This window comes from Pelodiscus sinensis, chromosome 2 (assembly GCF_049634645.1).
Source record: "Pelodiscus sinensis isolate JC-2024 chromosome 2, ASM4963464v1, whole genome shotgun sequence".
NCBI lineage: Eukaryota > Metazoa > Chordata > Testudines > Trionychidae > Pelodiscus > Pelodiscus sinensis.
In genome coordinates, this window is record NC_134712.1 from 119,024,551 (window position 1) to 119,036,677 (window position 12,127).

The window sequence follows — 12,127 nt, forward strand, 5'->3', positions numbered from 1 at the left end:
GCCAGCCAAATAGCCACATCTAGCTAGTGGCTAGGGCATTCGACAACACGGCTTTAAGACCTTATCCTTCCACTGCCTAGCTCAACTTTGTTTTAATAAGATGATAAAACTATTTCCCTTCCAACTGACATGTAAAGGATGCAATTCTTTAGAAGAAGATAGCCCTGACATGGAATGTTAATTAAACCCTTATTCTGCTTGGTTTTGTGTGTGTAGTTAAATAAGACAAACTTTATCAACAAATCCTTTTACATATCAATGACTGTAGTCACATACTGCAGGAGGTTAAGTGTTGTTAAAGGAGGTAGGAAAAAAAATGTGGACTTTTTAAAACAGGGCTTCAAGCAGAACTTTGGTTTTTGTATCCACATGTGTGGATAGAAACGGTGCCATTCAGATCTCTATCTGTTTTGAGGACCCACTTTTTTACATTTAAGCCCAAAATTACATATGCAGATTTGGAATATCAGGTTCAAAGAGTATAACTAGCTGAAATGATCATTCTTGAAGAAAACTTTTGTCCTGTTAGCCCCATTTGTCCCACTAAAATAAATCTAATCTCCCCTATAAAAAAAACTTAAACAATGAATGGTTCTGAAACACTTTAGGGTATGTCTACACAGCAGCGCTATTTCGAAGTAACTGACATTATTCCAAAATAGCAGTGTGTTTCTACACTATAAGCCTTTATTTTGAAATAATGTCGAGCTGAAGAAGTTCTTACTTCGACTCCTGTAACCCTCGTTTCACAAGTAGTAAGGGAAGTCGAAGAAAGAGTATTCTTCCTTCAACTTCCTGCTGTGTAGACAGCACCAAAAGCCGAATTAAAGCTCTGCACAACCCCCTTCTTCAGATGACAAATATAGTGTCAAGGGAGTACTTGCAAGAAGAGTGAATCCATTTATTTATCCATATAAACCCTGCAGTGCCTGCAGACATTTCAACCAGAAAGGACATTGTCTCAACGACTTGATTACCTGCATCCTGCTTCAAAGATCTTTTCAGACCACACTTAAAAGAGAATCCTCTGAACTGTCATTCATGCTTAAATTCAACACTTTACACTTAGGTTTAAACAAAGACATTAATTCTTACCCATTACAAAGATAGCTTCCCCAATTATCACCTCTAATATCATTAGCTCACAGACATTTACCTCCCCCCCCCATTCCCCTTCTGTTCTGTAATTTGATTTGTCCTTTTCATATGTATTCACTTTTTTTTAATTGTATCCTTTGGTATATATGGTTGTGACAATTTTCTTCCACTATTTGATCTGAGGAAGTGGGTCTGGCCCACGAAAGCACATCACCTAATAAACCATCTCGTTAGTCTTTAAAGTGCTACATAGTCCAGTTTTTTGTTTCAGCTACACCAGACTAACATGGCTACATTTCTATCACTATTCAGACACAGTGTATTCCCTACATGCTGCCCTGTTAATGTGTCTGAGGAAGAAAAGCAGTTTGTGCTTCATACCTATTCAATCCACTTCCTCTCTGCTAAAACAGCCAGTTAGTGCCATTTGTGATGGAGAGCTGTTCACAAGGAACTGGCTTGAGGTAGAAAATTTTTCTTTACTAACCAATCCCATTTTGGGCTGGTGAGACTGGTCATAAGGAATGCCACCTTGCAGTTGGGAAGTAATTGGGAGACAGTGAACATTTCTATTTTTAAAGTCCCTTTAGAGATGGTGACCTTGCTTTTATCCAATTAAAAAAAAAAAACATAATATTGTCTATGTGGTATAGTGTTGCAGAACTGGAGACTCCAGAAGCCAAAGACTCATGATGCATCATGGCACTTTGTTTAGGAATCTGACCTCTTAAGAGCTGCTTTTTTCTTTCCTTGCAACCTGGAAGACTGTTCTAATTTCCCCTTTATCTTTGTGCCTCTATATGGTGTTCCCTTACTTATATAGACTAGAGCAGTGTTTCTCAACTAGTGGTATGAGTACCCTTTGGGGTACACGAGAGAAATCTGGAGGGTATGACAACACAGACTTCTCTGTGGAGAACTGAATTTTTGTTTAAGTTTTACAGCGTTTTATTTTTTTTTGTACTTTTTACACCCAAAAATTTCATCACCTGCCTGGCCAGAATTAAGTTGTTTAAACAAATGTGTTGGAACAGTAGAAAAAAAATTGTCTGAAAACTGTAGGTACTGGGGGTACTTATAATTGTTTTTAAAAGGGGTACTTTATAAAAAAAAGTTTGAGAAACACTGGACTAGAGAATAGGAATTGATGTAGAGCATTACCTTGTATTGATGTCCTTTAATCATAAAAAAATGACGGTTTTGAAATAGGTGGGAAAACCGGTTGTGAGCAAACATGGCCCAAATGCTGGGATGTAACTCTAAAATATCCCTCTAAAGCAACTGGGATTTTCAGGATGTTATTTACATCTAGTTTTATAGATATTTTCAAGAATCCTAGTAGCAGCAGTGTGGCATATCAAGGAGGAGTTTCTCATTTGAGAAGGAAATCTTTTCCAGAAGAGTTCTTTGGAAATTGAAAAGAGAAGTTGATACTTGTATACTTGTTTCAAATCAAGTGAGTCATGTCCTGCTAAGAACCCACCCATGAAACAGCACAGATGACCCATAGGGAACAAGAGGTCAGAGCAAGACCTTTAAATCAATAACTTCATAACTTGTAGACTTGAAAATATTTGTCTCATGATGATCACCGGGCAGTTATAGTTTCTTTAATTTTTCCTGGCATGTAAGTGGATCTGAATTGTAATTACAGTACATGTCTTATTACTTGCTTTACAACTTGTGAACCATTTTTTGTACAAATCATCATCCGGCTGGTTGATAGGAAGCAAGAACAGCATTTCATTGCGAGTTCTGTTCCTTCTATCTTTGTGGACTTAAAGATGGTGACTCTAAAATCACATATTGGAGCAAATATATTTATGCACAACACAAACATAGGGCTGGATTGGGACTTTAATGTGTCTTACTCTTTAAACCTGCCAAAACAGGCAAATGGGATTTTCATTTCTTGGTTATGAAAAAAGATTTAGCATGCTAAATACAAACAATGTCATAACGAGCAATGAAAACCCCATTTGTCTGTTTGATAATTCTTCAGCTGTCCACTGTCAGAGTAAAATCCTCACCAACACTGCTCTTGTCCTTAGTTTACACCAAAGATGATTTTACATGTTGTTTTCTCTGTTATCTGGAGCCAATTTAAATGGGGGAAAGTGCTGGTTATCTGCTCAGTTGTAATGTTAGGAAAGGCCAATGATCTCTTCAGAATGGTTCTTGCTGCTATACAGTTCAGCTGAAGTATTATGTGACCTAGGTGTGTGTCTAGGGACAGCATAAGCAGGAAATAGTTTACTTGCTTGCAACAGGTTTGGTTAAGTATTTGTATATTAATTTAGGGAATTATAAAGGAACTGAATAAATGCAGTTCCATCAAATTGCAATGAACTTTATATCCCAAATTCCCCCCAGTGGAGGGTGGAATGATTAAGACCCCGTCCTTCCCCTTTGAGGCAAATTATCGTGTCCCTAAATGTTAACTACTACTGCATATGAATCTGAACAAAATAACTAACTCTTAGAAAACAAGATTAAAAACAGGAGATACAAGAGCAGCACAAGTAAGGCTACATCTGCAATTCTGTATCTTCTGTCCTGCTTCAACTGCACAACTGTGAGGTTTCCTGTGTATCCACTTTTATGCTGGGAAGGGGGAGAGAGCTGTCCCACTGGCATAATTAAACTATCCCCATGAACAGCAGTACCTATGTTGGCAGGAGAGCATCTCCCACTGACATAGGGCTGTCCACGCCAGCACTCTTGTTGTTGAAAGTTATTTCTGTCAGGGGGGTGAGTTTTTTCGCACCCCTGACCGACAAAAGTACTTGGCTAGGTTTATAGGTCAGGGTTTTTTTAAGTTCACGTGTGTTTCTAAAAGCTCACATATAAGCAAACCTGGGAGTGGAGTAGGGAGGCTTTAAAATGGTGAACAAATAAGCTGCTGTCATGGTTGGATTGAGAGTTATAAAGAGTGGGTGAATCAGAGCATTCTGAGTTGGGTTTTTTTTTCTTTTAGCTGTCAAACTTGCCATGTAGAGACTGCCACTGACAGCCAGGTTTTAATTGGAAGGATTGTCAGCTTGATTGAATCTGCTATTGGAATGTTTGCCTGAGGGGGGTTCACTGGAGGATGGTAATCTTTATCAGGAGTTTGATGAGCTGTCTCCAATGAGACATCGGAACCATACAGGCAAAGAAAGTGATGTATATCTGTGTGGTATTACTGAAGATCAAGCAGGAAGGGAAATTGACTGCTGCCTCTTTATAAGCAGGGAAAAAAATAACATTCTTTGGGCTGTATCATGCTTTGCACTTGATTTGAGGAAATAAGGAGATTGGTGGGTGGAAGAAGTTGTAAGAATCACACACTTCCCAAACTCAAGCAGCCACGAGGCTCTCCACCTAACTTTCACAGGCGTGGTGGGATGGACCCGGCCTGCTATGCTGCCCCAAGCCCATCAGAATGTGACTAGCTGGCTTGCATTTTAACTGTGGTGAATATCACAAGCCAGCTGTGGGCACCTAAGGCTCCTTTACAAAGGAAAGGTAATGCACTTAGCAGGGTGAATGCAGCTGAGTTATCCTGCCCTTTATTGGCAGGATGACATGGTAACAAGAAACCAGACCAGTACTGGCTCTATCTGGTTAGAGTTGACATAAAGATGGGGCAGAGCAAACAATTTGTAATGTGGGACACAAAGTTTTATTGGTCCTGAAAACCCCAGAACAATGGTACCTATTTTTGAGTGCTGTCTATTAGCATTTTATCTGCTGTTTACATCTATACAGGCATGTTATTTATTTATAGAGCCTCATCCCCCTCACCATAATGGTTCTTCCACAGGACAAGAAATCACCCTTAGAATCACAGATCAGAGAAATAGTGTAGCAGTGCAATTTAGGATGCCCAGTCACAGACCAGAACCTCATTTTACTGCATTCTATACAAACACAGAATAAAATGATGATTCCTGCTCCCTACAGTTTGTAACTTGAAGGAGTACATAGATCCTGGATTACTAATAGAAGTAGTTAAAATATGGGTACATTTTTCACACACACAGTCCAGTTTTTTTCATCAAAAGTCAATATATTTCTTATGTTAAAATTATGAAATTCAAACTCGTTTGGCCAGCTTTGTAGCTAGTTTGAAAACAAGGTTGAATCTTTCATTAAAGTGCATACTTGATTGTATTACTTTTTTAAATTGAAATTTAAAATGCTGACTAATTCCAAAACAAAAATAAAATTCAGAAATTTTCAACCATCAAGATGATTACTAATCTATATGGGCTGGCAGCCTGCCTAGCTAGAAAGTAGTTAAATGCGAAATAGATCTCTGAATCTCCAACAGAGACACGACATATAGCTTGGTCAGGAAGATGTGGTGGTATGGAGGAATGGTGTCCGTAACCTCATTCTACTTGGCTGAGCTTCTGTCTGCAAGTCAGGATCTTAGTGAGTGTAAAATAAGAATAAATAGCACCTTTTGAAGTCAAAGGTTCTGTCTGAATTTATGCCCCCTAAACTGGCTGCACTATTGGAGGACACTGAGTGTAGTATAAGAACCTATATAGGCTACAGTGGGATCTGCTCATGTGTCTGCTTATTAGGCACCCATCCCCTTGGTTTCTAAATGCCTGGTGGTAGGACTTGTGCAGTACTGGATGTTTGTGAGAGGGCATTGCCAAAGTATGGAAAATCATCTGTTGGGCCAGCACTTCCTTTGGAAGACTACTCAATTGAGTCTTCAGTGATAGTGATCTGCAAACAGGCACCTGGTTCTTGGTTTAGCCCCTCCCCCCCTTTTCTCTATGGCTGTGAGACCTGGGTAACCCATACATGACATCTTAAATGGCTGGAGTGGTTCCAACAGGGCTGCCTTGGGAGGCTTCTCAGGATCAGCTAAGAAGACCAATGCATTAGCATCAGCAGGATAGAAGCTCAGGTCATGAAACCCCAATGCCGTTGGGCTGGCCACTGTGCATATAGGCCTGGCACTTGCCTCCTGAAGCAAGTACTCTTCTCTCAAATAGGAAAGAGGGGCTCGCAAAGGGCAGCAGGAGCACTTCAAAGACATTCTGAAAGGACACCTTTAAAAAGGGAGGCATCAATCCAATGCAGTGGGAGTGCTTGGCACAGAATACAGTGGCACCACACCAAGCTACAGCTTGCTTTAGAGGACAGACCTGTTAATGAGACTGAGAAATGACAAAGGGGGAAAGAAAGGGAACAGTCCAGACAAGAACTGTCTCCTATAAGATTACACTTGGTACTTCTGTGGGGCATGATACGGGGCTCTTCTCCCACTTAAAACTCACTAATGAATTCTCTGGACAGACACCCTCACATCACTGGGTAGCCAAAGAAGAAGAGAATGTTGTGCAGGATTTCATCCTTTAAAATTGTGAATTACAGTTGCTATAATGGTGGTTTTGCCACGTAGCAAGGAGATTTCCACAACACGAAGGCACAGGCAAGTCAAAGCTAGTCGGGTTTTAATTTTTACATAACCTATTCTCTCCTCTCCTGCCCCTATCTATATAACTGTTATGAGCAGTTGCAGATATCACCAGGAAATTACATGTTTGATGACTTATTTTTCTAGGCAACCTATAAAAAGATTATTTTGAAGTATGTTTTAAAGTATTCTTCATAATGTATAAAAATTCCCCCTTGGTTTTTTTTGTTTTTTTTTTTACAGAAATATCAGGATTGTCAGATTTGTTCTCTGATATTTTTCTAGAGGAATCTTTGGAAAACTAGAGAATTCAAGTAATTAGGGTTACCAGTTTTGGTTGGACATATTCCTAAAGGTTTCATCTCATGACAGTCTTTAATTTAAAGATTAATATTTAATTCCTAGAAGTATCAAGACAGTCCTAATGGGTTGGCAGTCTGAGGAGTAGCAGTTTTTAACACTTTTAATTTGTGGGGTGAAGGTATTGAATCCTTTATGCTTGGAACTTTTCTCTTAAATTGTCAGGAGTTGGTGTTAAGTAGAGATTAGTATGAACATAACAATTTAAAACAGTCTGCTTAAAGCTGAAATGCTAATTTGAGCAATCTACACTCAAATTAACATCCCTTAAGCTGGCTGCACACTTGAGTGAGATTGGCTAACCCGTGAAATAACACTTGTGTTGCCACATACATATAGTGCTGTACTCATTTATGTGTCTTGTGAGAACTTCTGGGGGCATTCCCATAGTTCCTAGCACAATCGTAAGTGTAACCCACATACATAGTGTGGTTCAGTATCCCAAGTAGTGACACTTAGACCACTTACAGTGAGAGAGAGGCTGTAGAGCTCCCTTATTCTTAAATTGAGAGCCAGCTGGCTTTATAGCTCAAACGGTAGAGGCTGCTACACTAAGGCTGTGTCCAGACTCCATGCCTCCGTCGATGGAGGCATGTAGATTAGCCAGCTCGGAAGAGGGAAATGAAGCCGCGATTAAAATAATCGCGGCTTCATTTAAATTTAAATGGCTGCCCCGATCTGCCGATCAGCTGTTTGTCGGCAGATCGGGAGAGTCTGGACGCGATGCCCCGACAAAGAAGCCTTTCTTCATCGACACAGGTAAGCCTCGTGAAACCAGGTTTACCTGTGTCGATGAAGAAAGGCTTCTTTGTCGGGGCATCGCGTCCAGACTCTCCCGATCTGCTGACAAACAGCTGATCGGCAGATCGGGGCAGCCATTTAAATTTAAATGAAGCCGCGATTATTTTAATCGCGGCTTCATTTCCCTCTTCCGAGCTGGCTAATCTACATGCCTCCGTCGACGGAGGCATGGAGTCTGGACACAGCCTAAGCTCCAGAAGTCTCCTTCAAATCTGCCCAGTGGTGGCTATGTAATCCGAGCCACTCCATGAATTCTTTATCACGGAACAGTAGGAGAAGTCTCCTACTAGCCTTTCTGGGCACATGTGGGCAACTGTGGTAAGACATTTGGAGGATTATCGGCACTGGAATGATACTAGTCTGCGTGCAAAGTGGTTGTGCTGGCATCTGAGAAGTTCTGCTTAATTCAAGTTTTAACTTGGCTGGCACAAGGGTCAATGTGAGTTTAAAACGGCACAGCACTTGAGTTAAGGGTTTTTATGTGTGGATGGGACTTGAATAACTTTGCAGTGAGGACAAGCCTTAACAATTCTTCTCCCTATGCATTGCTCAGGTTTTAGTATCTTATATCTTGTGATCTTAGAAGTCTACAAGGAGCCTTCAAGCAAAAGAAACTTGATATTTACAACATGAAAAACAAGCAAAGAAAACAAAACCTATTTTAAAAATAATTTGCCTGGTGTTGTTTATATATTCAACACAGAGCAAAGAGGGTACAAAATGGATTTTCCTCTCTTTACCCTATTTACCTTTTAGGATTATTTTACTCAGCCAGGCTGAAAAGCCACTTTAATCTTACAATTTTGATATAGTAGCCTGTTAGATCTCAGCCTTGTCCATTAAGTTTCATTAGCACTTCCTGCTGCAGTTAACCACATTATGTTAATGGGTCAGCACTTTTGCTCTATGGGCATGCATGCACACTCTGGCTATGTCTCCACTGCTATGTCTGCACTACAGCTTGTATTCGTAAAACTTATGCCACTCGGAGGGATGAATATTCCACTTGCCTGAGTGACATAAGTTACACAGACCTAAGTGCACTGTGTTGGTAGGAATGCATCTCCTGCTCACCTAGCTTAGCTCCACTGTTTGTGGAGGTAGGGGGTTTTTTTTTATGCTGATGGGAGAGCTCTCTCCTGTCTACATAGTCTTCACCAGATGCACTGCAGCAATTCAGCTGTATTGGTACAGCACTGTAGGTATAGACATACCCACCGTTTCTTCCTCTTTCATTGCTTCAGTACTGCCAGGACTTACCTGCATTATTTATTAGTGTAAGAGTGAAAATATGTTGACCCAGTTGTGGAGAGAGAGAATAAAGAAAAGTTATTAGTTCCCATAACAGAAGAACTAGAGGACACCAAATGAAGTTAATGGGTAGCAGGTTTAAAACTAATAAAGTTCTTCACACAGCGTGTAGTCAACCTGTGGAACTCCTTGCCAGAGGAGGCTGTGAAGCCTAGGACTATAACAGAGTTTAAAGAGAAGCTCGATAATTTCATGGAGGTTAGGTCCATAAAAGGCTATTAGCCAGGGGATAGAAATGGTGTCCCTGGCCTCTGTTTGTCAGAGGCTGGAGAAGGATGGCAGGAGACAAATCGCTTGATCGTTGTCTTCGGTCCACCCTCTCTGGGGCACCTGGTGCTGGCCACTATCTGCAGACAGGCTACTGGGCTAGATGGATCTTTGGTCTGACCCAGTATGGCCGTTCTTATGTTCAGTACTTTAATAGAGTAGTATGGATTTCTTAGGAGCAGCTTTCAGCTTCTGTGTCACAAATACTGGCTGAGTCTTCACATTTCTGTGCATGGTTGCAAAACCTGCTTGAGGAGTTTTAAACTTTTAAATGCTGTTTAAAATAAGAATCATTTTATGTATTTAGTGCTTTGATTCTAATTTTTTTTTTTAAAGGCCTGAATTTTTTTCTTGCCTTATTGCTACAATAGGCACCAAGTGCCAGTCTGGGTTTCACCATTAAAACCACATGGATCAATTTGAGGACTTTTTAGGGCTACTTCAGTTGACTTCATGAACTAAGCTTTATTTTTTATGTGTGATGCTAATAGCCTGGAATGTTTTGCCCTTTCTAATTAGGTCTCAATCCATCAGGTGAATGTTTTCCCAAGAAACTGGTGGAGATGATTCTGACCCTCCCTAAAGGAAGCATTTCCAGTTCTTTGCAAACTACTCGCCTCTCAGACACAAACTCACCACACCAAACACATGTCTTCCTGGATATTTCTCCATAAAGAGTGACATAAGGTAGTTACAGATAGTTCATAACTTACTGAGATTTATAATCATTGAGTAAATGTATGGGTAATGTTTTAGGAATAATGTATTTGAAAATATGCTGTATAGACTTGGAATAACAATCACTAGGGGTAATCTGTCTTGGTGATGGTGCATTCAGGCAGGAAGGATTTGTCATCCTGTCCTGTTTAGCTGGTTCAAGCAGTTCAAGGCTCCATTATTTAATCTTGCAAAACGGTGTTTACTTACAATGCTGTAGAGGTGCAGTTGTGGTGCTTTAGTGTAGTATGGGTCTATGATGACAGGAGGGGTTCTTCCATTGATATAGGTGGTCCACTTCACCAATTTAGTAGCTAGGTTGACAGAATTCTTCCCTTGACCTAGCACTTGTCTATATCAGGAGTTTGGTCAGTATAGCAATGTCTTACAGGAGTGTGGATTTTCACACACACACACACACACACACACACACACACACACACACACACACACACACACACACACACACACAGAGCGAGAGCGAGAGCTAGCACTATACTTATGCAAGTTCCCAGTATAAATCAGTCTTTGGACTTTAAGTGAAAAATCACCAGAGGCAACCGCTAACAATTGCCAGCATTTAAAAATAAAAAAGAATACTACAAGAGGAGGGGTTAGTTTCTCTGACTTGGCAGGGGGGAGACTCCAAATTACACAGACACATCCCTACAGGTGTTCACAGTCTATTCACAAACACTTGTGGTGTGGGTGTGTGTTCATGAAATTTTGGCTCCTTCTTGTGAAACCAGCCAGTTCTGCAAAAGACTTGAGTTTTTTTGGGGAGAACCTACTTTGTTAGAAAAGACAGCTATTAAGTGTAGACTGAGGAGTGTGCGCTATGATTTTTGTTTTTGTATTGTTCCACTACTTTTTCTTGTTTCTACTTAAATCTTCACCTTTTCTTAGCTAAACCTACTTTTTGTTTGTTGAAGTGCTCACAAGTACTGTGTTTAAACCATCACTCCTGTAAATTGTAAAGTTAAATTGGGGTACGTTGCATGTTTGGGGACTGAGGATCTGGGATTTCTGTGAATAGCCAGTATCATGGAAAACTCTTTAAAGCAAGGGTGGGAAACCTTTTTGGGGGCCACTGACTCACAGAAAAATCAGTCTAGGGCCACATACAAGTATGAAATGAAACACATAACCCCATTGGCCCTGGCCCCGAAGTGAGAAGGAAAAGAGACACTCGCCTCACTCCCTTCAAGCTCCAGCCCCAAGAGATGGGGAGTGCCGAGTCGAGGGCATATCCCCAGGGCTGGATGAACTCTTTTGGGGCCCATGACTAGTAGATTTTGTGGCAGCCCTCTAGGCTCTGGGGTAGGACCAAAAATGAAGGGTTCAGCATGTAGGAGTGGAGTGGGGAGTGTGAGGCCTGGGTGGGAGGGCGAAGGAGTTTGGGGCACTCACCTGGTGCAGTTCCTGGGGAGGGGGAGGGGGCGGGGGCACAGTTGCTGCCCTGTGCTTGCGGACACGATCTCCCACCACTCCCATTAGCTGTGGGGGCCGGAGGGGAGTGAAGCCTATAAGTGACAGTGATGGGCATCCCTGTGCTTCCATTCCCCCAGTTGGGGGGAGGGAGAAGGAATGGCAGTGCACTTCATCCCCCCCTCAGGCTAAATGTGGCCCGGGGTTTGCCTTGATCTGGCTTGCAAGGCTTAGCCTCCACCCTTCCCCAGTAGTGGTGGGGAGCTGGCCCTCATGCACCAGCCAAATATAGGGAAGTGCTGAGCTTCATGGGCTGGTTAAAGGTACGTTGTGGGCCACGTTCCCCATCCCTGCTTTAAAGGGACTCCAGAATTATTGGTGTCTATTAATCTGCAAGGCAAAGACTAGCCAGCAAAGTGCTTGAATGGCTGAAATTCTGCTGGTGCCAGGCGCTGACCCTTAGCCTTCCTTATGCTGGAAGAAAGCTATAAGGTGGTGGCTCTCAGTCCTGGATGCCCCTAGAACCTTTGCAGTGATGCTCTTGTTGTCATGGTTATTTATTACTAGAAGATTTACCTTTTGTTGCTTGGGTCTTAAACTCAATTTAGTTTTGTTTTTCTTCATTTAAATCATTATTTTGAGGTGGGGCTAGGGAGGGTTTAGTATGCAGGCTGTTTCAGGGAAAGAGGACAATCACAGACTTCTGTACTCTCAGTAGCTTGG

The 12,127-nt window shown here is 41.5% G+C and overlaps 1 protein-coding gene across 17 annotated transcripts in view; it reads left to right on the plus strand.

Annotated features, from left to right (window-relative positions):
* RNF152 (ring finger protein 152) overlaps nt 1-12,127 on the plus strand; it is a 242,485-nt gene that overhangs the window by 24,039 nt on the left and 206,319 nt on the right. For 2 of the 17 annotated variants that reach the window (XM_075921398.1, XM_014573526.3), the window contains exon 3: nt 9,779-9,946. The exons of 14 other annotated variants lie outside the window; for them this stretch is intronic. The gene's annotated coding sequence lies outside the window, so the exon portion shown is untranslated. The remainder of the gene's footprint in view (nt 1-9,778; nt 9,947-12,127) is intronic. One more of the 17 variants, XM_075921399.1, reaches the window with a different exon arrangement.